This window comes from Heliangelus exortis, chromosome 1 (genome assembly GCF_036169615.1).
Source record: "Heliangelus exortis chromosome 1, bHelExo1.hap1, whole genome shotgun sequence".
Classification (NCBI taxonomy): domain Eukaryota; kingdom Metazoa; phylum Chordata; class Aves; order Apodiformes; family Trochilidae; genus Heliangelus; species Heliangelus exortis.
Window position 1 is genome coordinate 62,374,754 of NC_092422.1, and position 26,892 is coordinate 62,401,645.

General features: G+C 39.5%; 1 long non-coding RNA gene across 1 annotated transcript in view; it reads right to left on the reverse strand.

Moving 5' to 3' along the window:
- Positions 1 to 1,118: 1,118 nt before the first annotated feature.
- Positions 1,119 to 26,892, reverse strand: part of LOC139793078 (uncharacterized) — a 28,796-nt gene continuing 3,022 nt past the window's right edge. Inside the window, exons 2-4 of the long non-coding RNA XR_011724549.1 lie at positions 5,293 to 5,399; positions 3,351 to 3,435; positions 1,119 to 2,190 (exon numbers count right to left, since the gene is read on the reverse strand). This is a non-coding gene — a long non-coding RNA (uncharacterized lncRNA). The remainder of the gene's footprint in view (positions 2,191 to 3,350; positions 3,436 to 5,292; positions 5,400 to 26,892) is intronic.

Here is a 26,892-nt window from a genome sequence, read left to right on the forward strand (position 1 = left end):
CATTAAGGTAGTTCAGGCCACCAGAGCTTTTCACTGAGCAGAGATTTAGGATGTGTGGGATAGCTTGTGTGGAAAGATCCCACCAGCACAGCTGTGAACACAGACAACTGTTCCCTGAATTGGTCAGACTCCTATTTTTATCCGTGAGCATAGATCCTGAACACACATTTGCATTCCAAAAAAATTAAAAATACTTTTAAAAACCCCAACACAAGAAGCATTGGCTGTTTAAAGTACATTTTCGGAATAATGCATGCATGTGTTGTCTGCACTGCATGTTTTTTTCTCCAGCATTCTCAGTTTCCCCACAGGGATATCATGTGGGTGATACAGAAATCATGGCACTCAGATCAGGACCAACACAACCCAAGGTTGTTTAAAGCTGTCTCTGTACCCCTTAGAAAACAGTCTTCCTGCTTTTCAAAGGTAAAGGTATCTCATGGTCTGTGAAGCCTCATTTATTCATTCTCTGTTATTTTCCTTTAGCTGGCTTAGTCCACGGACTGTCTCACTCACCCCTTATTACTGTAGCTTGAGTGCTATCTGTACATAGAAAGTCTGTCTGTAATCCTGGAGAGATTAATAAAATGTGACAAAAACTGAGATGGGAGAGGGAGCATCCCCATTGGACTGGGGAAATCTCCCTGCCTGCTCAGTGGAGTCTGAATTGTTCCCAAATAGTGAAGCCTCAGGGGGGGTAAATGAAACAGTTGTGCAGCAAATCAGACAGGGTTCTGCAGCCCACTGTGAAATGCTCCGCATTGTTGCACATCCCTTGGCACTTTGAGATTCTGTCCTCTATGTAAGATGAAGAATAACATGATGGATCTTGAGATTTTATGAATGGGGTGGGTTTTGTTAGAGAGACGATAGGTGTTCAGTGTCATTCAGGATATGGAGGATGTTATAGATAACAGCTTGCTGGAATAAAATATATTGTACTCACCCTTCTTTCTACAGGATCAGGATAAACTTTCCAGCCGTTTGAATAGGCATGGGAAGAAGTTGATTCTCAACTGGAGCAAGGCCTTGACTGGCTGCAAACATGTCTCTTTGTATACATGGATAGGACACACCAGGTAGACAGACTCGAATGGATTAATTTCCTTTGTTGTGCACTTAAGACAGGGGTAGACTTAACTCTTTCCGAGTATAAATGTTTATACAGTGGTAGAAGACAATAAAGACCAGATTATACACTTCACCTGAGCATGACAGAGATCCTAAAGACTTATCAGAAAGTGATTTTCAATTGAGTCTTTGCAGGAATCCCTGTGCCTGAACCTTTCCCAAGGATGTTGTCAAGAAAGAGGGCTGGAGCTGGAATATCCCCACATGGTGCAGGTATTCCCAGCAGAAGTGTCATCTTCCACTCCCTTTTTTTCTGCTTAAGGAGCATGCAGGGATAGGGACACACCAAGCAGAAACACTAAATCCCCTGGGGAAAATGAGACAGTCACTGAAAGAAGAAAGGCTCAGTTTTATCCATTTCCAGAAAAATTCAAACATATGCTGAATTTTCATTTTCTCATGCTTCAATTTCCACTTCTGAGAAGTCCAGCCAATAAACAAAGTCACCTATTACAGTTATACAAATGTTGCATCCCCACTGTTTTATTCTGTCAGGAAATAAAGTAACACTAGTAAAAAATTCAGTATCCCTGGCAAATATCTAAAACTCTTTTTATGTGGAATGAGAATACAGCTAGGGCTGAAAGAACATGTGTTTTCAGTCCCACTGAAAATTTCACTGTCTTCATATTTGCTTTTATCCCAATTTGGAACAGAAAGTCAAACATTGACTACTGAGACTTCTGAAAATCACAAAGTTCAGAAATGTCAAAACATGCCGCTTCAGTATTTCTGATCTAAAGGAAATGCTGAATATTACAAAACTGCAACACTGAATAACACATTTTGACTGAAACCAAAGTATTTCAGTTCACTTCAGTTCAATACCAATGTAAGTCCCCCTGAAATGATCTTGAACTTCACAGCTGGAGTTTAGATTCCTTGCACTATTAATTTTCACTATGGACAGATCTTCAGAGTGTGCCACAAGGTTCATTACCATATGAACCCCCAGGTTCCCCCCAAAAAAGACATCCAGTTGAATCTTATGGAACGTAACCCAGCCAAGGAGATGTTTCTGTGTAGATCTTGGTCACTGGGGTGCTAGGCACAATGACACTGCAAGGCAAAACAGGTAAATGTTGAACAAATCTGAAGCAAAATATTTAGTTTAGTCCAAGAAGCTAAAAAAGGAGAAAGTCTTTCCCAGATTTCTAAAGGCTGGCAATGTAGTTGTTTGATGTTATGCTGAATTACTTAATCTGTACAGTGGGCATCCTTAACTATACTCTGCACTTCACTGGGATAAAATAACATGCATTACTGAGTAGTTATACTCACGAGCTGTGCCTCTTCATTATTATAGTTTAGAATACTTGGAGTTACTGAGATAGAGTTAGCTAAGATACTGATGAGTTTTCTGACCACTATAAATACATATTGCTGTCACATTTAAACTAGTAGATAATTAATGCAGAGCCAGCTGCTACTTATATGCTGTACTAAGACTTGTTAATACAAGGCTCTAATAAAGCTGTTAATACTGATAATACCATACAGCATTAAAAACTGTTGCAAAATTTTCCTTAGAACTGTCACCTTAGTACAGAGAGTTTTGTTACATTTTGGGTTTCTTTTTGTAATTAACCTCCAGCAGCATACATCATGTTATCTATCATAAATAAAGCCAGCCCTTGCCTCAAAGGTCCTGCAGTTTAAAAGACAAAAACAAGTCAAGAAATCTAAAACAGGTAGGATTCAGTATTTGCCTTGTAAAAGAAGCTGAGATCCAGTCAAGGACAGGACTTCATTGTTCTTATGCACACTACAGGTAGGTAAGAAGAGATACTTTGTCTTGAAGAGGTTGAATTAAAATAAAATAGATCTAGAGGAAAGTATAGTTTAACAAAATTGCATTTTGCTTGTAAGAGTCTCTTCTCTCTGCTTTTCACTCAAAAAACCCAAAACCCTGCAGAAAGGGCAGGCATTTTGAGCTACAATGAAAACCTCTTGAATAATGTGAAAATTTTGGAGAATACTCTTAAAAATCCAGTTATCCAGATACCTGAGGAATATCTTACTGAACATGAAAGGAAAGCATTCTCTGTTAATTCACTCATTCTTACAATAAAGCTAACTGAAAGTGAGAACAGTTTTGATCACCAGAGTCAGAAATTGGTATTCCAAGAGTTTCATAACAGAAATGGGTTTGCCTCCACTTTACTAAATTATACTGTTCAGTAGTTAGAAACTCATTTTATAAGCAAATACGCACTTACCTATTTTTTAAGGCTCTGACCCGCTGCTCATCTTAATGGCTTATAACTAAGAGTGTTCCAACTGGTTGATACCATCTGTCTGAATCTGCTAAACAAAAGGGTAGTGGACTAGATCTGTGGCTCTAGCTCATTTAGTATTTAGTTTATATTCAAGAAACTGTGATATTAGCCTTCAGTATGGAACACTGTTGAAATACTATGAAAGCCGAATGATTGTTTTTCTTTAACAGGGAAAAAAAAAAAAAAAAAAAAAAAAAAAAAGGGGGGACCAGTGAGTAATTAAACAGGAATAAAAAGGAACAGCATGGCAGTTGTGGACTGTGTTATTCTCTAGTCTCTGGATAGGGATGGGCATTGAAATAGCCCATCCTCTGTGAATTCAAAAAAAGAGGCACGGACTGGGAAAAGTAGGTTTCTGAGTGCTCAAAGTTAGAAGTGTCTCACTACAATAAAGATGAGAGCAAAGGAGGAATGTGTCTGGGGGCCAGATCTGTGGGTTTGTGTACCGTAGCTGTGGATGGTCCTGTGGATGGTTCCCGAGTGAATTCGAGGAATATGATCACCTCTAATCAGCAGAAAAGAATGTCAGTGAGAGATGGAAAAATCCTCTCTGACGCAGGAGGTGTCAGAAGAGCACTCGGCGCTGGGACGCTGACTGCCCCCAGGCAGAGGCAAAAGGCAAGTTTGTGTCAGTGACCAACATAGTTTCTGACATGCAGTGACCATGACACTGAATATTAAGGGTAAGAGAGATCAATGCCTCATTTTATAGAACTCAAGATTTATACTCTAAAAGCCTGTTTAGAACACGGTTTTCACCCAAAGAGTTAAACACTGACTAAAATCTTTTTAACATAAAGGGTCCAGTTTGCTAATGATTTGTGTCCACGCACAAATCAACTTAATAGCACTATTTCTGGAAATATTACAAGCAGAGAGATAAGTTTCACATTCATCAAAGCTGTTTAAACCCATTTAGAGCCCTTTTTTTTTTTTTTTTTTTTTGAGAAGCATTAAAAAGATTTAGCAGTTTAAGGAGAGATCAAGGCTATTTTCACACAATTATTTGAAATTGTTAAAACTGCCTCTGCTTTTTCCAAAATACACACAGTGATGCCATTAGGGCAGCTCTGACAGGAATGTAGACAATGGCTTTTTTTTTTTTTTTTTTTTTTTGACATTGTTTGGAAGTTGCTGTAAGGACTCTAGCCATTTGGATCTACAGCTGTCTTGTTCCCTGGAGAAATAGATATTAGTAGTACTAATTTGTGAAGAACCAGAAAATTGTCTTTTTAACACTGATAACTATACTTACACTCCAAGCTCTTAACAACCAAAAATCCATCTTTTAGAAGATTTGGTATTAGCAAAAATTTTTTTCTCCTAAGTTGATGGGATGATCACAAAGTTTAGGTCATGGTAAAAACTAACAACTTCTTTTTCTTCCCCCCCTACCCATTGAATAAACATAAATTTAGTTTGCTGCATAATATAGTTTGTCCATGTTTTATAGGAGTTATCAGTCCCTGTGGCAGTTCTGAGCACCTTCACTGAAGAAATGCTTTCCCCTAAATCTTGTGCCTTGAATCAGGCAACATAGCTAAATACAAAAAGAACAAAGTTTCTATTACTCCTCTGTTATTCAGCCCTGCAACAGTCATAAAAATTAAAATTTCTTTTTACTCCGAGCTAATTAAAATTAATTGAAGGCACATGCTTTAAGCCAGCTTGCCATACTGTCAATGTAATCAGTTTGTCTTATTCTAGATAAAGCCATACCTGCTTGCTTAAGTTACACACGTTCTGGCTTCTTCACTCATCTTTGAATATTAATAAAGTACCCAAAGGCAGGTAAGAACACTTTTCTCAGTCAGTGCTCTGGCTTTTGGTAAAAAAATGTATTCAGAAGTTAAAGCATGCTATCATGTATATACCATATTACCCAGAGACTGCAGCCAGGCCATGAAATGAAGCTGAAACAGACTTTTGAGGGACTCTTGCTTCAGTATCTTGAGAGATACATAATTGGTGTGATCTATGTAAGTGGCTCTGTAGGAAAAGGGACAGAGAATACAGTCAGGGAGAATGAAAAATACATACTGGAAATGTTAGGATTGCACAGATAAACAACCAATACCTAATGAAGGTGAGACAAAACTCTTACTCCTCTACAACGATGACTGTCAGATAATAATAGGATACTGATTGCCCATAATACATGCCTGCTTACTGAATTAAATGATTTTTAATTCTGAGAAATTTTTGTTTAGTACTTAGAAAGGAAAGGAGTTTTTTGTCTTTTGCTGTACCTCCAGTCCTTTCCCTGCCCACATATATTGCCCTTCTTTTGACTGATAAAAACGTCCTTACAGTTGAAATACACACACATTTTAAGTTGACATTCGTTTTGAATTCTGGTGTGCAAAGTGTGGTCCACACATAACATGAATCACCAGGACACACACGCAGTTACTTTGTGTTTTGGAGGGACTACTTTGGTCTGAAAACAATTCTACCTTTCCCAGCTTCCTCTTAACATGGTAAGTATGCAAAAAAATTCAGCTTAAAAATCAAAGGACAGATATTCCTAGCACTGCCAGATATGGAAGGTGTAATGTTGATAAATCAGGAAAAACAGATATTCTTATGTCTCTTCCTTTCTGTTTGTCTGCTTTTGTAAGAAGAGGTTCCTTCTTAAGGATTAATCATTTCACACATGTCACAATCAGTGTTAAGCGAGTAGGATCAGTCCACTAATACCCTCCATTTCCACTGTTACTTTTCATCAGAAGACCCCAGAGGATGCTACTACAATATGTTTCATGATGCCAGCCTGAGTAGTAGCAGCTCTTTCTTATGAATAAAATTGCGAGTATTTGGCATCAGTGCCAATATAATCAACCACCTAACTTTCCTCTTCTCTCTTTCCATGATTCTAGGCATGTTTGTTTGCTCCATCTTGCACTAGTCCAGCACAAATGTTGGTGAGCCATGTGGTAGACAGGATCAGAGAAATAAATATGCTGAAAAAATTACCTTTCTATGGGGGTAGAGGATTCTGTCTTTCAGCCAAGTCAGTCCCCAGCTGTGATTTTCCAAATACATTTTCCTGCCAGTATAGCACAAGAGTATAAACAAGTGGCTGGGAGAGCAGAAGGGCAATATTGTGCCTGCTGAGGCTATCACTGACATTGAATATCTACATGTAAACAAAACATAACAAAAAAGCAACCCTAGCATCTAAGGTCTTGTCTCTTCTCAGATTAGGATCAAAAATCAGATCTTTAGTTACCCACTCAAGGTCACAGAGAAAGTCAGCAGAGACAGGATGCAGTCCCAGAAATCTGCTTACTGGGTCTGCAGTGCCTTGATAGAGAAATCCTGTTTAAAATAGCTTTTCAAAAGTTTTTGGTGACTTGCTTCTCAGGATATATAATTGCACATTACTTGTGGCATTTTAATCACTTCTGAAAGTAGTGTCTGGAATTGTAAAGTTATTTGAAGACAAAGCAATCTCCTGAATACATAGTTTCAAGTGGACTAACATTAGAAGTCTGCATTTTTCTTGGGCACATTAACTAGCCCTTTCCCTCCATCCCCCCACCCCTACATAACATGCCAAAAGATGTATGATCCACTTTCTGATCCGGGTCACCTTTAAGAGCACGGTGACATGCCACAGAATTATTTGCCAGTCCTCACCAGAGATGTCTGCAAGTGCAAAGCCTGTGACAAAGGACTGAAATGACAGCACTTTGACTCACTTCTACATTGTGTTTGTTTAGGAAGGTCCTAGAAATTGTATTTCACCAACCACATTCGCTATCAACACACAATTATCTGGCTTAATCATGTGGAACAGTGGCAAATTCACCTGGGGCTTAAGAACTAATGACATTCTCGTCTGAGCTGCTTTAGTGAAATGGCCTAGCACCTGAAGCAGGAACAGCAAGATTGCTCAAGAAAATTTGGTTTTCTTTTTTCATTTCACAGCATAGGGGCTCTGCTCAAATCAACAAACGCTCCTGATTAAATAGCTGTGGTAGTTGACTTATTTGCACTTGTGTGTATGGCTCTGAATGTACATTGAGAATCCCTAACCCTTACAGGAAAAGAATTGTCTGTGACTTGCTTTTAAGGCATTATCCTTTTGACATAGAAAATAGTCAAATAATCTAGTATTTGATAATTTTGGTATGATGAGATCTGTAAGTGCAGGTAACCCCAAATATTCCAAAAGTAGCGTGGGGGTAACAGGAAAAAAACCCAGCTTTTCTCATGCTGAATGTATTTGTATCTATCTTTATGTGCAGCCTGGGCCATTTGAATTCTGCTTGCTTAACAGAAATTCAGACCCTCATGTTGGCCTCTCCTCTAGTACACAGGAGATGAGTTGAGTTGCTGCTGACTATGTCACTCAATCTCAAAAGTTTACAGGCTGGCAAAGATGAGAAATGGAGTGTTCAGGCTCTTGAATGACTGGGAAAAAGGGTGTGATGGGTTGACGGATCACCCACTCTTATTTTTGCTGTGGGAAAGAAAAATCCATGAATACAGTCTGAAAAAAAGCATTCAGAAAGACATAGCAACTAGAGATGTCATACTCTTTTTCTTAGACAGCTTTAGCATTTCATGCTCAAGGACCCTGCATCCTTGAGAAAAACACCCCCAGATTTGCACAGATAGCCATAAAACAGGGCAGCCCAAAATCAGACTTGGTGCGACCACTTTCCCTGATCTGAAAACTATCATTATCTATAATATGGATTTTCACTCAGATTGATATACAGATGAAATTTAGTTCACAGAGATAAGCTGCACAGCCACTCACCCAAAGCTGGTTCTACACTCAAGTAGTAATAATACTGCATCCAACTTACTATTGTAGCATCAGCACCAATGTCTATTTGTAGAAAAAGCCCCACATACAGCCCCTATACCCTGTTTCCTCCCATATGAGCATGAGAAGAGCTTGTGTAGGTTGTGTACAAAGCAGTTTTTGCTATCTCAGCCTATGTAGCCTACATTTTGGAAGCCTAGTGCCTTGCCACTGATTGCCTGCCCCAGTGTAACAAAGCTCTGGCTGCAGGATCTTGGATAATTGCTGGAGGAGTCAGTGATTCAGGACCCTCCCAGTGAGGAGCACTATCACAGTGAGTCTTTCCAGGCAATATGCAGATATGCCTTTTCCCTTCTGAGTTACTGCTAGACATAGTCAGACATAAATCTGGAAAAGGAGTTTTGCTGAGAGATAGAAAAGGCAAGTCCAATTTCTTTAAATACAGGACTAAAAAACAGCCACAGCTCCAGAGGCTCACAAGGAAGCTATTCAATGCAGTCACAAATGAAGTGAGTTTGGTTTGAGGTTGGCCTCCAGAGGAACCTGTTGCTGACATGTGGTACCATTTAAGTGGAAAAAGCTAAAAGTCTGCAGCAGATTGTCTGAGGCAGGGAAGGGTAGAGAAATAGAGTTATTCAGATGGGCTCTAGCCTAATGTTCAAGCATCTCAGGAGGAGGCTAGAGTACTTTCATTTACTGTTTTACTACAGGACCTACCTCAACATAGAACTAGATAAAAGAAAAGAATATAATGGAAAAAATTTCTTCATTGCAAGCCCTCTGTGCTGCAAAATGCTGAGGCCTACCTGCAGAGCCCATCACAGAACAGCCATTGGAATGAGCTGTCATCACCACCTTTGAACCCCTCAGCATATTGCACTGTTCCTAGAATTTCTCCAGCATCCAAAGACTCAGCTTCTAACACACACTTCAACATTACTGCTATTGATCTCATGGGGAGATGGTGCTTCTAGGAGCCCCAAAGACAGTCCAGCTCTTTACTTAACAAGCACTGGGCTTGGCACTGTCTCATCAACTGCATGACAGCCTTTGGTCTCTGCACTGGGCTTTCCATGACTGCAAGGATTATTTCCCCCTTGATGTCTCACTCTGTCATAATTGTAGTTTCATTAGCACTCAGATCACCGTGCTGTTTAAATCGTAGCTCACCACTACTATAAATCAGTATAGCTAGACTGAAGGCAACAGTTACAGCAAATAATATTGACAGAGTATCTAGACAGTAAATCCAACTCACTGACATGAAGAAAGTGATTTTTCAATATATCTGTGTCACTGCTTCTGTAAGACTCCTATACGCTCTAAGATAAGGCCATGCTTTAACACTGTAATATCTAACATCCCAGGGAAAAGACCACAGTTACCAAACTGATTGTATTTTGGTGTCAGGTAAGGAGATAAATGGAGCCAGCGTGGATTTGTGTGGCTTCTGTGACACCAGTGCATGGCCATCAAGAGCGGGTTAGTCAATGAGTTCAAAAATTCAGGACACAATAAATTCACTGTGTGCCAGCAAAAGAGTTTCACTGTGATAACAGGGAAAAGCTGCTGCCAAGTGAGCCATAGAATCATAGAATTTTCAGACCTTTAAGATCATCTAGTTCCAACCCCCCTACCATGGGCAGGGACACCTCCCACTAGATCAGGTTGCTCAGAGCCATCTCCAGCCTGGCCTTAAAAACTTCCAGGGATGGGGCTTCCACCACCTCTCTGGGCAACCTGTGCCAGTGTCTCACCACCCTCATGGGGAAGAACTTCTTCCTAACTTCCAATCTAAATCTACCCTCCTCTAGTTTGAATCCATTCTCCTTAGTCCTATCACTTCCTGACATCCTAAAAAGTCCCTCACCAGCTTTCTTGTTGGCAAATGGTCTTATTCTCTGTCATTTTGGACATTTCGCTGTTAAGGCAGTAGTACTGGTTAAATGACAGAGAAGCTGAAAAAGTTTGACTGGGTACATTACTAGAGGTATGTACATGACTTCTGTCATTAAAATATTTCATGCCAGACCCTAAGCAGAAGTTACTATACATACAGTAGCTTATCACTAATACTAGGTTTCATTTGGCACATCTGAATCAGGAAATAATATGGTAATTTTCAAAGTCACCAAGTGGAAAATATTTATGGCGGAGCAGTTTAATGCATCTGTATTTTATATTTCTAAGATTGTACCTGATGACATAATAAGAGTCTGAGTTTAAATCAGAGCTGGATGATTTCAGGGAGGCAAAAAAAAAATAACTTGCACCAGTAGAAAGCTTATGCCTTTATAAAAAACATTTTCCACGTTCATTAGGATTGCCAGCCTGGGGCAAGCTTAATTAAAGTCAATGGAGAAAAAAATTGAATACTTAAAAGTGCTATTTGGGGCTCACAGAGCTTGAATGACTCAAAATATGAAATATTCAATTACTAATAATTGTGAGGTTTTTGTTTGGTGAGCATTTTGTCACTCACCGCACACATCACATCCCTCCCCTTTTGTTCTTTGCTAGACAGGAAGGGTTAAAAAGAAGCAAATCAGCAGCTCAGCTCCAGGGGTGAAGAGGAACCCATGTTTCCCCAGCTCTATGCTCTTCCTCATCCTGGTCATTGCCTTTGATTCAGACCTTACTGCTTGCTCACTTGCTCCTTCCCTCTCTCCCTGAACTGTGCTGTGTCTCCTCTCAGACTTTCTTTTTCACTTGTTCAGAGTGAGATCGTGATTCATGAGGCGATGATCTGGCTCTGGACGTGACCTTACATTTAGCAGCTTTGTTGGTTTAGGTGCCTGGGAGAGTTCGAATTTCTTGCTGGCTTGTGCACATCATTTAACAAACCCAAACGCTTGGAATGGTGATTTGGAGGAAATGATACCAGGACTTACTTACTTTTCAACACAAGCCCGACAGGCCTTGTAAAAGGAAAATCTGTTGGGCAAGGACAATGAAACTTGAAATGGTTTTATCCACTGGGTTGCATTATTAGAGGAGGTGAGCTCAAATTTAAATATATCCCCTGCCCAAAGGTGTATCTGATTCCAAATATTGAATTTTTTATCAGGGGTTGCAGAGCTCATTGGGATCGATGCTTCCATAAAAGAGAAAGTGCTGTGCAAGAGGTTAAGCAGTTTCCTCAACTGGTTTTTTCCAAAACCAAATCAAACCAATGTTCAGATCAATATATTAAGTAGGACATGAAAGAACTGTAGACAGCCTGCCAGACCAGTGTTAAATATTTCCTACTTTATTTGAAATATACTCCAAGTATTATGAACAAAGGGCAGATTGGTCTCAGTTTTTGGGCTATTCAACAATTCCAGAATTACTGGAAGAAATAAGAATAAGGTTCATTAAGTGACTGATGAGGGCAAGCTATCTGAGTGTAAATTTTTTAGCATATTCTTCTTTCTTACAATAAAAGAAAATCCTAACCTGGAGAAATGGCAAATTAATTTGCATATTTGCCAGTACTGAATGACACCTCAGTAGAAGGCAACTCTTAAAATGTGAAACCCTTGACATTGCCAGCATAGAAAAATAAAGTACATGTCTCTCAGTGGGTACCAGAGACCTATATTATGTCCTACTGTTGGTTACAGAATTTTCAATATTTTCTTATCCTTTTTCACTCATATGAACTGCAGCTTATAGCAGGGGTAATCATTTCCTGTGTTTGAAAAAGAGATGAAAGCATTCATGGATGAAAGCAAGTTGGATTTAATCTCCTTCTCTCTCATCCAGTGCACTGTACTGATCATTTTCCAAAAAAACAAGACTTAAGCTCATTTTTGTCATGACAAAACTAGTTTCATAATAATCAGATGGCAATTCCTAGTGTACACAATTCTAATATAATTACCAGGAGGAAATGTAGAGGGAGTTGCAGGTTTGAGATAAAGAAAAGCCTGTGAATTTTGTATTAATGTCTCAGACTCTCTTATTTGTGCAAGTAATCAATCTTTCGGGGAGTAGAATAGTAATTCTTTGTGAAAAAAAATGACAAGAGTCTGAGGAAGAAAGAAGATAATCTGAGTTTCATTCTGTACACAGCAGGTCAGCTGTGATTGACAAAGCTCATCACAAAACTATAGCTCCCAGAATAATCCCAATAGCAGAGTTTCATTTGCAGCCGAAGCAGTGTTAATGACATGTTTAACAGCTGCTTGTTGAAGTTTGGAATCTGCATTAACCTGCAGAGCAGTGAACAGAGAAATGAGGGGAAGTATTGAAATCAAGCCTTCATTATGCCGACAGCCCAGGGTAAGGGGTAGCAAGGGGTTCCTGGAGAAGGAAGGTGGAGAGGCATGGGTTTGGAGGCTTCACTTGCAGATAAGGAGATGACAGCATCCGATCAACGAGCACAAAAGGCTGCAAAAGGGAACTGATGTGCTTGACTCGAGACAGTGAGGAAGGGTAACGCTAGGCAACTGGAATGAACAAAAATGGAGAGCTGGAAAAGGAAGGGCTGACAGGAAGGCTGGAGGAGAACCAAGGGCACTGTGCCTCGCAGGGCATCACCTCACACTCTTTGGCTGGCCCTCTCTCCAGTCTGTAGTTTTTATCTTTTAACCAAAGTCTTGTGCCTGCCCTAGAGAAGGGCCCAACTTCACAGGAGTTTTCAGTCTCCTGTTGATAACCATTTTGAGGTAAAAGGTCGTTTCCTAATGAAAAAACAGTGGCAGGACACTGAAGGACCTTCCATGCCACATAGGTATTCATCGATTAGAAATCCAGAAGTCCTGGTCTGACTCTGGTCTTCCTGCACCAATGCATGTGTTAGGGAGCCTGAGTGTGTGACTGAATTGCTGATACACCGTGCTGTCCTACACCAGCCCCTTCTCTCATCCTCCTAATACTGATGTCAATGACATGCAAGCAAAGGTCTAAGGCCTGGAAGTCTCTGATTTCTAATTGCATGCTTCAAAATGTTGACAGTACCAGTAGATACCTATTGATGGAGATGGACATTAATGGGGACATGTACATACAGTACTTTCACAGGTTAAACAAAATGCTTTATGTAGTACTTTGTTACTCTGAGCACTGGGATCAGGTAGGACTTCCATTAAAAGTTATTGGAAGGCCCCCCCTCACACCAATTATGCTGACCCTTTTTGTCCTGACAAAATGTCTTTCCAAAGACAGCCACTTGAAAATATAGGCACATTTGCAGTTAAGTGAGACCTAGATACCCTAGACTCAGCAGACCCATCACAGTGGCTTAACGCTATTACTACAGGTGACTTTACCATTAAGCCAAGTGAGCATTCCTGGGAAGGTAAACAAGTTTTTTTTTACAAGAATATTTAGTATTTAAAGACAATACATCTCAAGGTTAAGCAGAGGTCATGAAAAGCAAAAAACAGATTTGGAGGTGTGCAACTCTTGACTCAAGTTTAGAGGTCACATTAAAGGTAAGCTCTACCATTCAAACTGCCTATGGTTTTCTTCACATGCCTGCAGCTCCAATGTTTTATTTGTTACCTCTTTTTTATTTTTAGTTCATATGTCTTTGTCTCTAGTGAGGGTCAAAATCACTGCTCTGGAACAACATTGTCTGGGAAGCAAGCCAAAACATGGTCTCTAAAAACACCAGAAGAAAGCAGAGAGACATGGAATTGGCATGGTCCAGAGGCCAGAGCAGGAGTCAGAGACCTGTGTTATATAAATACCTTCAGAGTGACTTATCATATAACCAAGGGTAATATTTCTTGACATTCTTAGTCAGAAGGGGTTTTGTTTAGAGAAAAATCAAAATTAGGCTTAATATTGAATGTTCCTGTGGTTATTTTCTCTTGCTTGCTTGATTGCATGTGGTGAAAATCTTTGAAAGCATTTTGGTGAAGAGTCTTTTTCACAAGCATTTTTGCAGACAACCCTCTGACATCTTAAGGCACATAGCAACCCAAACACTGCACTAAGGCAAAAATAGAGATAGAAACATATGTAAGGTAGAAGTAATACACATCATCTCTTCCAGTTAAAATCTTCTACCACCACAGAGAACACATTTAGTCATTCTAGTCTCTTGTCCAGAAAAATGTTCTTACCCTGTGGAATATTTTGCTTACTCTCTCAGCTTTCCTGAGGACTTACATGTTTAAAGTCAGCCTAACTTTGAAATAATTTTCTTATGTTTAAACAGCCATTTGCAGATAACACTTTTAGTCTTCTTTATGCATACCTGCTAGCTATTGCATTATCGAAAGACTTAGATAGTGTTGTTAATTTGTCCCGTGAAAGACATGCAATGGATTTACATCCATCCTGATGGTTTTGACAGTAAAATCTACTCCTGGGACAGTCTTCTTAATCCGTGTTCCCAAACAAACCTGAGGGCAAAGACTGAATGATAGTAAGCTGTTCAACATGAAAATAAATAACAAACAAAAGGAAATGAGATGTATCTATAGAACAATTTGGCAGTGTGTTTAAATGCCTTTGTTTTGATTTTCACAGACACTTTAAAAATAAAATTGCTATGTTAGAGAATTTTCTTAGTGAGAGCTTAGGAAGCTGTATTATTTTCAGCTCAGCCTTTAATTCTGCAGTGGCTGGGAAGTTTATTATAGAGAATATAGTCAGAAGCAGGGTTAGTCTTTTAGAATCTAAATACACAAAGATTCTGTCACTAGAACTAGCCACTAGTTCAGTTGCAACTCCATCTGCTTAACAATATCAGAGTAGTACAACTGCTATTGAAATTTAGCGTAATTTAGGAATTTGAATATTTTCTATACGATAATAATAAACATTGAAGGGTTTCGTAGCATCATGTTCTACCTGTGCTCTCTGTTTCTAACTTTGTGAAATGCTCTATCTTCTGCCACATGGCTTCTCCACAATGAAGTTACCTGATACACACCACTATTAGACCTGTAACAGTGAAAGCTCAATTAAACTTGGCTGTGCAGAGGTTGGAAGACAGGGCTTTGCAGAAGCTAGGGGACAGAGAATATAGAAGATACAATCTAGGGGAGTTTCCTTGGAGACAAATATTTCCTGGTGTAATCAAGCAGCACTTAAATCAAAACAGAAGTCAGTACAACTGTCTTTGGAAATAACCCTTTGGGAAACAACACTGCAGTGTTAAAGTGTGTTGCTGTCATCTCCAATGACCATGACAATATATCAGGTTTGCTAAATGTTCTCCATTACTATTATCCAGCTTTGTAAGAACTTTAAAAAGGTAGACAGTATCTCAGAAGAGCTGAAATACGGAGCAGTGAAGGAATTTATCTGGCACTCCTTGTACCAGAGATTTACTCATCCCTATCCCTTCAGCCACACATCTTCCCTATGCACATTATTTAGCAACTCAGCAGATGAACTAGCAAGGCATTCAGTCTTGGCCAAGTGAATTGTCAGCCGTATTCCAGGAAACTGGGATAAACATGTAGAAATGATGATGAAACTACTGAAATGTCCTCAAAGCCAGCAGTAGGAGTCAGATGCACAGGATGCTTTCATAATTTTTGCTTGTTTTACTGGCCTCTGATCACTCTTACTGAAAACACCTTTGAAACTAAGGATATTAATATCTGATTTTATCTATGCTTCATCACAAAGAAGCATCTCCATGGAACTGTCAAAAGAGGGATTGCCCAGTTGGAACAGGGGAGTATGCACAAGTCAGAGAATACATTGAATTTCACTCTGTTTCTTTGTGAAAATATTGCAACCCTCATGTGGCCTTTTTACATCTGTTTTCAAACCAAAGAAAACAATAAAAAAAGAGAGACCTAACTTTTAGCCAAATTCTCACACATTACATACATACACACAATACACACAGTCTAGCCTGATTTGATGCAAGAAAGCAAGATGAGTTTGACACCTTGTAGTGGTGTATAGCTTATGCTATATTTACCATTAGCATTTCAGGGTCTTTTTTATAGAGAGATAAGAATGAACTAGCAGTAAAAGAAGTGAGACTCAGACTCCATACCTGTCTGAGAAAATTTCTTGCACTAATAGGTTGAATTACAGAACATTATTTTGTTGCCATATGTGCGTTTTGCTCTTCTTAACCATATGGCTTTATTGCTAAGCAAAAAAAAAAAAATCTAGATTTCTATTTTTTTCATCCTCAAGCTGGGATAAATGTCAGCATTTTGAATTTTTTCCCACATTGAGAATCAGGGGGGAAAATTTATCAAAGTAGTTAAAATATTTCCTTTACATCTCAGACTTTTACAAAAGTTTATAGTATAATTAGTCTAGCTTACAAAGCAAACAGATAATTTGAGCTGAAAATAGGGATTTTTATACAGAGAAAGTCAGAACAGAATGATAAATTATCAGGATTTTGAAGTCTGAGTTTGAACGAATCATCATATTTAACAAATAGTATTTAAATCGAACATTTTTTTTCTAGTCATCTACAAATAGATGCTTTGTGATTTGAAGGGAAACCAAAAATCTTCATTTGAGTGCAGGGATTCTCCTATGCATAGTGCTTTATATATGCAGAATACCCGAGAACTTAACCTCAAGGAGAAGTACTCAGTGCAAAGGTGAAAAAGAACAAAGTGACTTAGGGAAATGTGGAAGTGGGAGAGACGAGGCAGGCAGAGTTAGGTTTTGTAGAGGATCAGAGGTTTCAAGTCATATATAGAGGGGACATAGGAAGAAGCAAAGAAAATTAGCAAATCAATGGAAATGTCAAAGCACAGAGCACAACTGAAAATAAGAAGTAAGGAATCAGCAGAGCTTTGGTAAAGACTGTGATTTCATCTGTGGCAAAGACAGGAAACCTCTGTGAAGACCTCATTTTGTCAATGACCTATCTATGACTAGCAAATTGCTGCCCTTCTTTCAGATTTCAGTCAAGAATGGCTGCCGAAACCTTATGGTCATGAGAGAACATTAAGCTGGGCCTGTGATTTCAAAACCTGTTAGCACAGATGGCACTTGTGGCATTCCTAATTTCATCAAAAAGGATCCATTCCACAAACTATGAATATACCTCACAATGTAAAGAAAAATGGTAAGAAAAGCCAAGGGCAGATTTACGTCAGTAACATTAGGAAAAAAAAAAAAAAAATAGCTAATATACCACATCCTTGGCTGTCTTTGTACACAAGAATGGAGCCAGTCAGAGCATCCTCCCTTTGAAATGGCTTCTTAACTGAGGGAACAAACAGTGGAAGGCTGTATGCGTGTGTCCTGCCTAGCCCCACCTCTGGCCAATGCTGAGCAGATATGGGAAGCTGGATGTGCTTCCCCGAGGAAACAAATCTGAAAAAAAACCCACATAATAATAATAATAATAATAATAATAATAATAATAATAATAATAATAATACAACAATAGAGAGAGGGAGAGAGAGAGATGCAGAAGAGAGAAGGTGAGAGAGTAATGCCAGAGAACAGAGAAAAGACACCAAGGTCAGTGAAGGAGGGGGAAAGGTGCCCGAGCAGAGATTTCCCCACAGCCCGTCGTGAGATGGCGGCTTTGGCCCTGCAGCCCATGGAGGAGCGCGGTGGAGCAGTCCCTGAGGGACCAGTGGGGTAAATGTGGCTTTGTAGCCCCTGAAGTGTCACAGGTGGGCAGACGTGGAGCTGCAGCCTGTGCAGGATTGCAGAGAGGGTCAGATGTGGATCTGCAGCGGTGCAGGAGGTGTCAGAGGAGGTGACTGCTCCCGCAGCAGCCGTGACTCTGTGTGCAGCCCGGGCTGGAGCAGTCTGTGCCTGAGGGACTGCACCTGTGGGAGGGACTCATGTCCCAGGGGTTCCTGAAGGACTCTCTGCCGTGAGAGGGACCCCGCGTTGGAGCAGGGGAAGGCTGTGAGGAGTCCTCCCCCTGAGGAGGAAGGAGCGGCAGAAACACCGTGTGGGGAACTGACCCTAAACGCCCCCTGCCCCTCCCTGTGCCCTGAGGGGTGAAGGGATCCGGGACCGGGGAAAAGGGAGGGGTGGAGGGGGGAAGATACTAGGATATGGTCATGTTTTCTATTTCTCCTTGTAGATTGAATTAGTTTTGGTTTTTTCCTTCCTAAGTTGAGTTTGTCTGGTTTTTGTCTGTTACTGTAATTGGGGAGTGAAAATCTGCCTGTCCTTGTCGGGATTAAAGAGCCTTTGGGTGGGTTTCCTCCTCCCTGTCCCGAAGTGGGGGTGGGGGGCAAGTGAGTGGAGACCTGGTTGGTACCGGCTGGGCCGAACCCCTGACAGAGTGACAGCCTTCTTTTAGCATTTTCTCACCAATATCCAGCTCACATTACATTACAGTAAGAAAACGTAAGTACTCTGTCATCTTTCTCCGGATCACAGGCATGAAAGGAAGATCAAGACAACTGATAATCTGGAGTCAGGATGAAAAAAAAAAAAAAAAAGGGGGGGAAATTCTCTCCAGCACACTGCAGTTCAAGGATACAAGTTTCCTGCCACATTGTGGGCAGAATGCAGCAAGCAGTCCAGCTCATCGGTGCCCATGGCTTGGAGTGATGTTCCCCAGGTCCATGAACTCAAGCCGCAAACACTTCTCCCAATCACATATTCCAAAACAAGGTTATTCCATGCTAAGAAAGAAGACACCTGGGTCATTCACCTTGCCACAGATGAAGGGGCGGAGAGGGCCTGCTTGTGATTTAGCAAAAGTCTTCCCATTCCTGAAGTGTCCTTATATAACTCAGGAAGAGTGACTTTATTCTGGTTAAAACTGCAGCAATGAAAAAAGCAGATGCTTTCTCATGAGTATCAGTGAAAGCAAAGATGGGCAATTATTGCATATTTCATAATGATTTTAGGTTTTAGAAGTCAGTTAATGCAAAGTTAATGCATGTTTTCCCTGATATTTTTAAAGGTCATCAATCTTTCTTTTTTTAAAAAGATCAAAAGTGTGAACTAATACCACAGTAAATGGCCAGGCCTGCATCATGTCCCTCCTCTGTGACATGACTTAGGTGTTTGTTCCTTCCCTTGTTTTATATTTTTCCAGTGGCATTCAGGGACTATGACCTTTAAGTCTGAATTGAACTTGCAATCCTGTAATGACTGAGAAGGTTAAAAACTGAACAAAAGTAGTCTTTCCCATTCATTGCTAATAAGAATAGAGGAGTCTTCCATACCGTACACTGTCAGCGTGGAAGATGGTGTCCATGATTATTTACCTCTAAATTAAAGAGCTTTCCTACAGGGGCTGCTAAAGATAAATTTTAGTCAGTTTTGCCACGTAGTTGCCCTTACAAAAGCTGCTGTGTTCAGGACCAACAGTTCTGTCAGTATTTTCCAAGGAAGATAAATATTAGATGAAATATTAGATCTCATTGGCTAACAGGAACTGACCCCTTTTTCTTCACATCATGGTAGGAAATGTGATTGGGAAGATTCTTAAAAAAAACAAAAAAACCAAAAAACCCCCTTTGTCTTCCAAAACCATAAGCTAAGAATTTAGAAGATAAACTAAAAGACACTTTTGGAGGAGGGAGGTAGGAGCTCCCTTGGCCATTACACAGGTAGGAGCAATTTGGCCATTACTACCTCTGCTGGATTTTGAAGAATCATTATCTCTAGTGATGTCCTTGTGTTGGAATCAGCTGCCAGTTGCAGTGGTGATGCTAAAAGGACATATGGTATTCCTCTAGACATTTGCCTCACATTGGCCATTTGCTCACTGGAGACCTACACCATGGCTCATTAAAGCCAGAGGCTCTCACAGTTCAACACTTCAGCTCCATGAGGTACATAAAGACGATGAGGCAAGAAATAGAGAGCTTCAGGAGAACCTAGGGCTATAAGGTACCCAGGTCCCATGGATATGAGAGTTTATGGCATCTCCAAAATTTACAGTAAGTAGACAAAAAGCCTTAAGATTAGATGTTGGAGGTTTTTTGGAGACAGTTGTATTTTCCTGTGGGAATGGACTAAGGCATTTTTCATCCTTGCTTGGTATGGAGAGTTTCTGAATGGTAACAACCTGAATGCCAATTTGGACAAGTCATACTTTCAGTATGTGCTAAAGCATGATGCAGGGGATGTAGATGTACCAGCCCTTTTTCCTTGAATTTAGAAGTATGACTTGCAGTTCTGTGCAAAGGCAGTGACTCATTATCTAAGTTTTTTTGTTTATGTGGATAGGTTAGGATCTATATATACTCCTGTATTGTAATGTGTGCAGATTTAGTTAAGGGCAAAATAATGAGCCATTATAAAAAGGTGGCTGAGGGACTGGAGTGAGCATTAAGACTATTTCATAAATATGGCTTCCTTTTTCACAATTCTACCCCATATAAAAGTCTCTTTTAAAATGTATGAATTGATCTGAAGCAGAGTTCTGTGGGTATCTGATACAGACTCTTCAGGGGAATTTGAAGACTGCAGAATATTCTGAGAGAACAGTGACCTTACTGACCCTTTCCATATTGTCAACAGGAACCACTGTCCTAGAGAGAGAGCAGCCAGATCTCAGTAAGAAAAAAAAAAAAAAAGTTGAGAGCTGCAGTTTTGTTCTGGAATGGTTAATTTGAGTTGCTTATTAAGTTTTATTTTTGGTAAGGATTGGCTCTGCTTCTAGCCAAATTTTGCAGGCAAACTCAAAAACCAGTTATTTTATTTCTTGCATGTATTGTTGTGAATTTCAAATTCATTCCCACTAAATTTGTACACGTAATGTCAGACAAAAAGGATACCTCAGACTGCAAGAAATTGATTTCTTGGAATGTGATCACATCAGTATGCAGGAAGTGGTTTTGGCATACTTCTTTTGCTTTTTTCTTTGTCTCAATCTGTTATATTTCGGGATTGCACAATTAATACATCTACAGTTTGAGAATTTTTTTTTTCCTGCATATGCAGAATTTGCCCAGAAACAATCCTAGCAGAAGTGACTGATAACCACAAATTGTTTTTCTGACTCTGCAATATCACTAAAAATATAGCAGACCCTTCTTGCTCAGGCAGCCAATATGCTGCACTAAAGCTAAAATCTTACTGGAGGTTTAGTTATCGGAGACAAGAAAACTTTGATTCTCTAAGTCAGGAGTAGATGAGTGCACATCATAGCAATGTTGTGACCATTTAATCGTTTTGCCATAAGAAAAGATTAAAATGCCTTAGTTATGCTAGATTAAATGCTCATTCGATAATTGCAATGGACAGTATGCTTTCAGAGTAGGAGAATTAAATTAAAAGAAAGACAACTACAGAAAATGTACTAGTGGTAGAATTAGGCAATGTTTCATCAGTCCTTGATGTCTCTACAGTAATGAACCTGTCAAAAGATAATAATATTTTAGTGAAAGGTGTGATTGGATAAGTCACATTATTTATTAACTGTTACCCTAAAATATCACTTTTGTCTTATTATTAAAGAATGGGTAGAGGGCAGCAGGGATGCCTGACATAAAGCATTAAAATATGGATTATGGCTATAACAGGCTGTGGAGTGTATATGCTCTGCTGTAAACTCTGTAGTTTAACTTGCTAATACCCCATGACTAGGAGCATTCAGGAAACCATAAACCAACAGAATTTATGCAAGTTCTTTAGATTGATTTGGTAATTCAGTAGTGTATTTAGGTAGATCCCTAGAGCTTTGTTTGACAAATCGTTTTAAGCATCCAGTGGTTACAATATTAACTTCTATACTTGATTTTCAAAACTTTGCAATTAAATACATTTTTGTTTGTTTGTTTTTATGGTAATGGTAATAGAAAGGGATGTGTTATGGCAAAAGGAACTATACAACAGTAAACACCAGCAGAACATTGGTCAAAGATCAGAGCAAGCTCCCTGGTATTCCCATAGCACATGGTTTTTATTGCAAGCCCAGACTAGGTCCTCTAGCTGTATGGAAAAGAAAGGATCTTTATAAGTCTGCTACACAAGATAACAAAGAAGGAGGAAATAAGCAGTGGCACTACAGATGAGAGCAAAAGAGCTATTATGAGAAGGGGAGGATGTGGCTACTATAATGAGACTATATCAAAACCACAGATACACTGTACGTGGAAAGTGTACATAGGTCATTCAAAACTATACTTCCTTTGTTCTTGTAAAAGCAGCAGAAGTGAAAAATTAAGAATCCAGACTTCTCAAGCAATGCCTGACATTTTTGCAAAAAAAGCAAGGCACAAATAAATTTGTTTTTTCTTTCATTCATATTTCCTCAGCTAAAGAGTGGCAATTACAAGTAAAATTCTGCCAAATCATACTGCCCTGTAGGAGTTGCTGGTTCCTCAGGATATTCTGTCTTTCCTGTGGCTGTTAGATCACATCACACTGATAAAATGCCAGATATATGTGCTGTAGACAGTAGAAGCTTTTAAGCAGCAAACTGTACTGCCTTTAACTAAACACATGAGATTGCCTAAAACTATGTCTCAACTTCATTCTCAAGAAAAATATATCTTAAATTTCCAGAAACTGTTTTGATTAAGGAACATGAAAAGTTACTAATTATGCCAAGAAAAAACTAATCTGCTGGAAAGAGCAAAAACTAAAATGAAACTATTCATTGATAGAAATGCAATTACTCTAGTTAGCTCCAACTTGATCCAAAGTGCTAAGTGTTGGTTTACAACCCCTCATATTTCTTGAAACAATACCTGCAGTAAGTTACGGGCATCAACTAGTTGTTGAGTTTTTTCTGCCATTACCAAGAGAACTTCTGTTAAATATATTAATTCAGGGAAGAACAGCACAACGCTAGACAACACCAAACTGGCAAAATCCCACAATTACACCCAAGCTTTCAAGCCTTGTAGACAGGGCTGTTCATGCTCATCAGTTGAGATGTAAGAAGCGTAGTAGGAAGAATAAAGGATGCATGACACACCAGGACAGATGTCAGGAATGTGCACTTCACCTCAGTTTCATCAGCAGCATTGCCTCTCTACCAGGCTCTCTTACCAGCCTGCAGATGGGGCATTCAGGGCTGTTCATGAGGCACACATTCATGTGCACACACAGCCATGAGGAAAGACAAATCTCACAGAATTTATATATATATACATATGTAATTCTCATCTTTTGCTTTCAATATTAAGTAAATTTCATGCAGGCTATTCCATCAGGTTTTTTGAACTGAGCTAATATTATCATCAGGAAGTTTGCAGATGACACCGAGTTAGGTAGGAGTGTGGATCTGCATGAGGGTAGGGAAGCCCTACAGAGACACTTGGATAGACTGGATCAATGGGCCAACATCAGCAGTATCAGCTTCAACAAGGCCAAGTGCCAGGTCCTCCACTTGGGTCACAACAACCCCATGCAAAGCTACAGGCTTGGTGAAGTGTGGCTGGAAAGCTGCCAGGAAGGAAAGGACCTGGGGATTCTAATTGACACACTACTGAATATGTGCCTGGGTGGCTAAGAAAGCCAAGGGCATCCTGGATTGTATTAGACATAGTTTGGCCAGCAGAAGTAGGGAGGTGATTGCCCCCCTGTACTCAGCACTGGTGAGGCCACACCTTGAGTATTCTGTCTGTTTTGGGCACCTCAATATAGGTGAGATATCGAGGTGTTGGAGTGATTGCAGAGGAGAACAGAAAGGCCTGGAGAACAAATCTTAGGAAGAACAATTGAGGGAGCTGGGAGTGTTTAGTTTGAGGAAGAGGAGGCTGAGGGGAGACCTCGCTGCTCTCTATAACTACCTCAAAGGACATTGTAGAGAGAGGTTAGTGCTGGTCTCTTCTCACAGGTAATTAGTGATGGAACAAGAGAGGATTTGTTCAAGCTTCAACAGGGTAGGTTTAGACTGGACATTAAGAAAAAAAAATTAACAGTATGAGTGGTCAGACACTGGAATAGGCTGCCCAGGGAGGTGGTTGAGTCACCATCCCTGGATGTGTTTAAGGGTTGTTTAGATGTGGTGCCACGGGATATGGTTTAGGGGAGAACTTTGTAGAGTAGGGATGATGGTTGTACTTGATGATCCCAAGGGTCTTTTCCAACTCGAAAAAAACAAAATAAAATGAAACAAGGCAAACAAAAAAACCCCACAGATACTAAGTTGTTTAGAAAACCCAAATCTGGAGCTGAGGCTACACTCCTGTTTGGTTAAGTACACAAATCTTGTTCTGTTTTCCTTTCTGTGAAGAACCGAAATTCTGAAAGGCTTCCTGACCTGGTTGACATTTGAGAAGTTGTAATTGAATCAGTATTCTGGGACCAGATTTCTGCCATATTCAAACTGATCACATAGATATGATTTCACGGCAAAGCAAGGTTCATCACTGCTGAAGAAAGATGTCAAATATTTTTTACTGTTTGAGTCTTTTAATGATGATTACTGCTAACCTAATATGCAAGTGGGAGTATCAGAAATATGCAGATCATACAGATTTAAGCCCTAGCACAGGATTATATGAGAACACTTACTATCACAGCTTTTGTCATTGGCACAACATTATTGAGATAAAGTGGCTGTACCAAAAAAAGGACACTGCACCTGCCATGAAACCCAGTTCCATAGGATGGCAGGAGAATGGACACAAGCAAACTAAAATTCTGATTTACTGCAGAGCTTAATGAACCATTTCTCAGAGCATGCACATGCAAAAACCATAAAGGGAGCATAGCTCCAAATTTGGAGACATCACCAAATAATGCAAATAATGGAAGTTTTGCACCATATGGCACCCTTGTAAACAGCTGCTTTAATGTGAGGGAAGCTAATCCACAACTCACACTTCTGGAAAAGCATGTAGCCCCCACCCCCCAAAAAAAATTTTTTAATCTCAAAATAAATTGATACAATTTATAAAATGGTAAGGCAGGAGTTAATCTACTTCCCTAAGGCTTCTTTTAAAATTACATGTCTTAAAAGGGCTGTACCTACACTTTAGCTAAGAATGCAAGATGTAAGGAAGTGAAGAATCAGGCCCACTTGACTCTAATCCTACTAGTAAAATATGTATTTGTATATTAATCAGAGTGGGCACATAAATACCTCTATAACAATGCATAAGGAAATGAATGGATTAAAGCAGAGAAAACTCCAGATGCTGGAGAAGATTTTGCATCCTTATTTTTAGCAGTCAGCATCAGCAAGATTGTCTTTCAAAGGAAGGAGAGAAACTGACTTCACAAAGACACTTGCATTTCAGGTCAGCAGTACTTCGGGAGTATTTCTGTTCCCAGATGGCTTCCTGAATATATTTATAAGATGCAAAAAAAAAAAAAAAAAAAAAAAAAAAGAAAGAAAGAAAAAGGACCTGTGAGTATTTCTGCACTCCCTGCATTTTAATCTGGACAAGGGATTAAAGGGAGGTGCTTCCCATTGCTTGCATAATGGTCGCTCACCCACTCCACATACCAATGACTGTCTGAACAATTTCTACACCAAAAGAACAGAAGATACTTAGCCCCTGAAGCCCTACTAGAAGAGCCACAGAAGATGCACATGTACATCAGCACCAAGGATCAGACACAAAGTTATTGCCAGTCTCTGTATTACTCCTGTAATTCTTTGCACAAGCCACAACAATGTACAATGATCTGATAAACAGGACTGCCTTTTTTTTTTTTCTTTCTTTCAAGGTCAGTTCCAAGAAACCTCTGCTAGAATCAGCTAATTAATTTTTGGCCTCTTTAACTACAGGGTATTTGAAGCCACATGTTATGAATCATTTTCAGTTGAGATATTAAAATCAGATTACAAGAGAAAAGCCTTGTAAATATTTGCCTTCAAATGAGGCTAAGAATAAATATATATTCAGTAATTCATCCATATTTAGCAGATATTAAAGAGACAAAGCATAGCTTTAAATTCACTTATCATTTTATACAAAGAGGGGAAATATGAAACTTGGCTTGATTAGCTTGTTTCTTCCTATGCTTTGTAATACCTTATTAAAATTTGAACTTTGAAATTGATATTATCAGTCAAATAATGTCAGCAGAAATATTTAATCTGTGGTTAGAGCTTTATTAATAGAACTTTTATTTGAAGTGGTTGATGTCCAAAGAGAAAAAAAATGATAAAGAAGAAAGCCTGAAATGGACTTGGAAGGTTGATTTGGCTTCACTGGTTCCATTTTGAAACTCCACATAACTTCCTGCTAAAGAAAACTCCCTAAATCTTGCTTCACACACACACTTCAAACTCACAAGAGTACTGTGCTCCCACTGTGCTGCTTCTTTTGCCCGGGAGGTATTCAGATCTTCGTGCAATGCAAGGTTCAACTTGTCTACCACACTAGGCCCACAAAGAGTGTTGTGTTCCCTGGAAAAGTTATAAAACATAACCTCCCTTACTGATAACATTTTAACCATCGAAGGGTGTCCATGCAATATAGAACTGAAACAGGGAAATCACTGCTTCTTGCCTGTTTTTGACAAACGAGTAGTGTTAGCTGATGAAATAAATTTGTAGACCTCTGACAGAGCAAACCCCCAAATTAAATATAATTATTCTGACGAAAATGAGGATGACATTACAGAGCCTCCAAGGGTGACATTAGAAATAAAAATCACTTCAGAATTTCACTTATAGAGGAGACGCATTTATGGAAATCTGAGTGCCTGTCATTCATAGCATTCCATTTTGTGCTATAGTAATGTCATTGGAAATAGATTTCAGTTTCCCTGTAAAGTATCTTTTCATCTCCACTGACACATGTACCAAATGCTGCAGAATGCACCCTATAAAGAAACATATATGAGAGAGAGAATCATGAAGTCTTGCTGTGCATTCCTGTTTTCCAGTAAATATTCCAGTTGTCAGCCCTGTCAGTTATGAATTTGCAAGGGTAG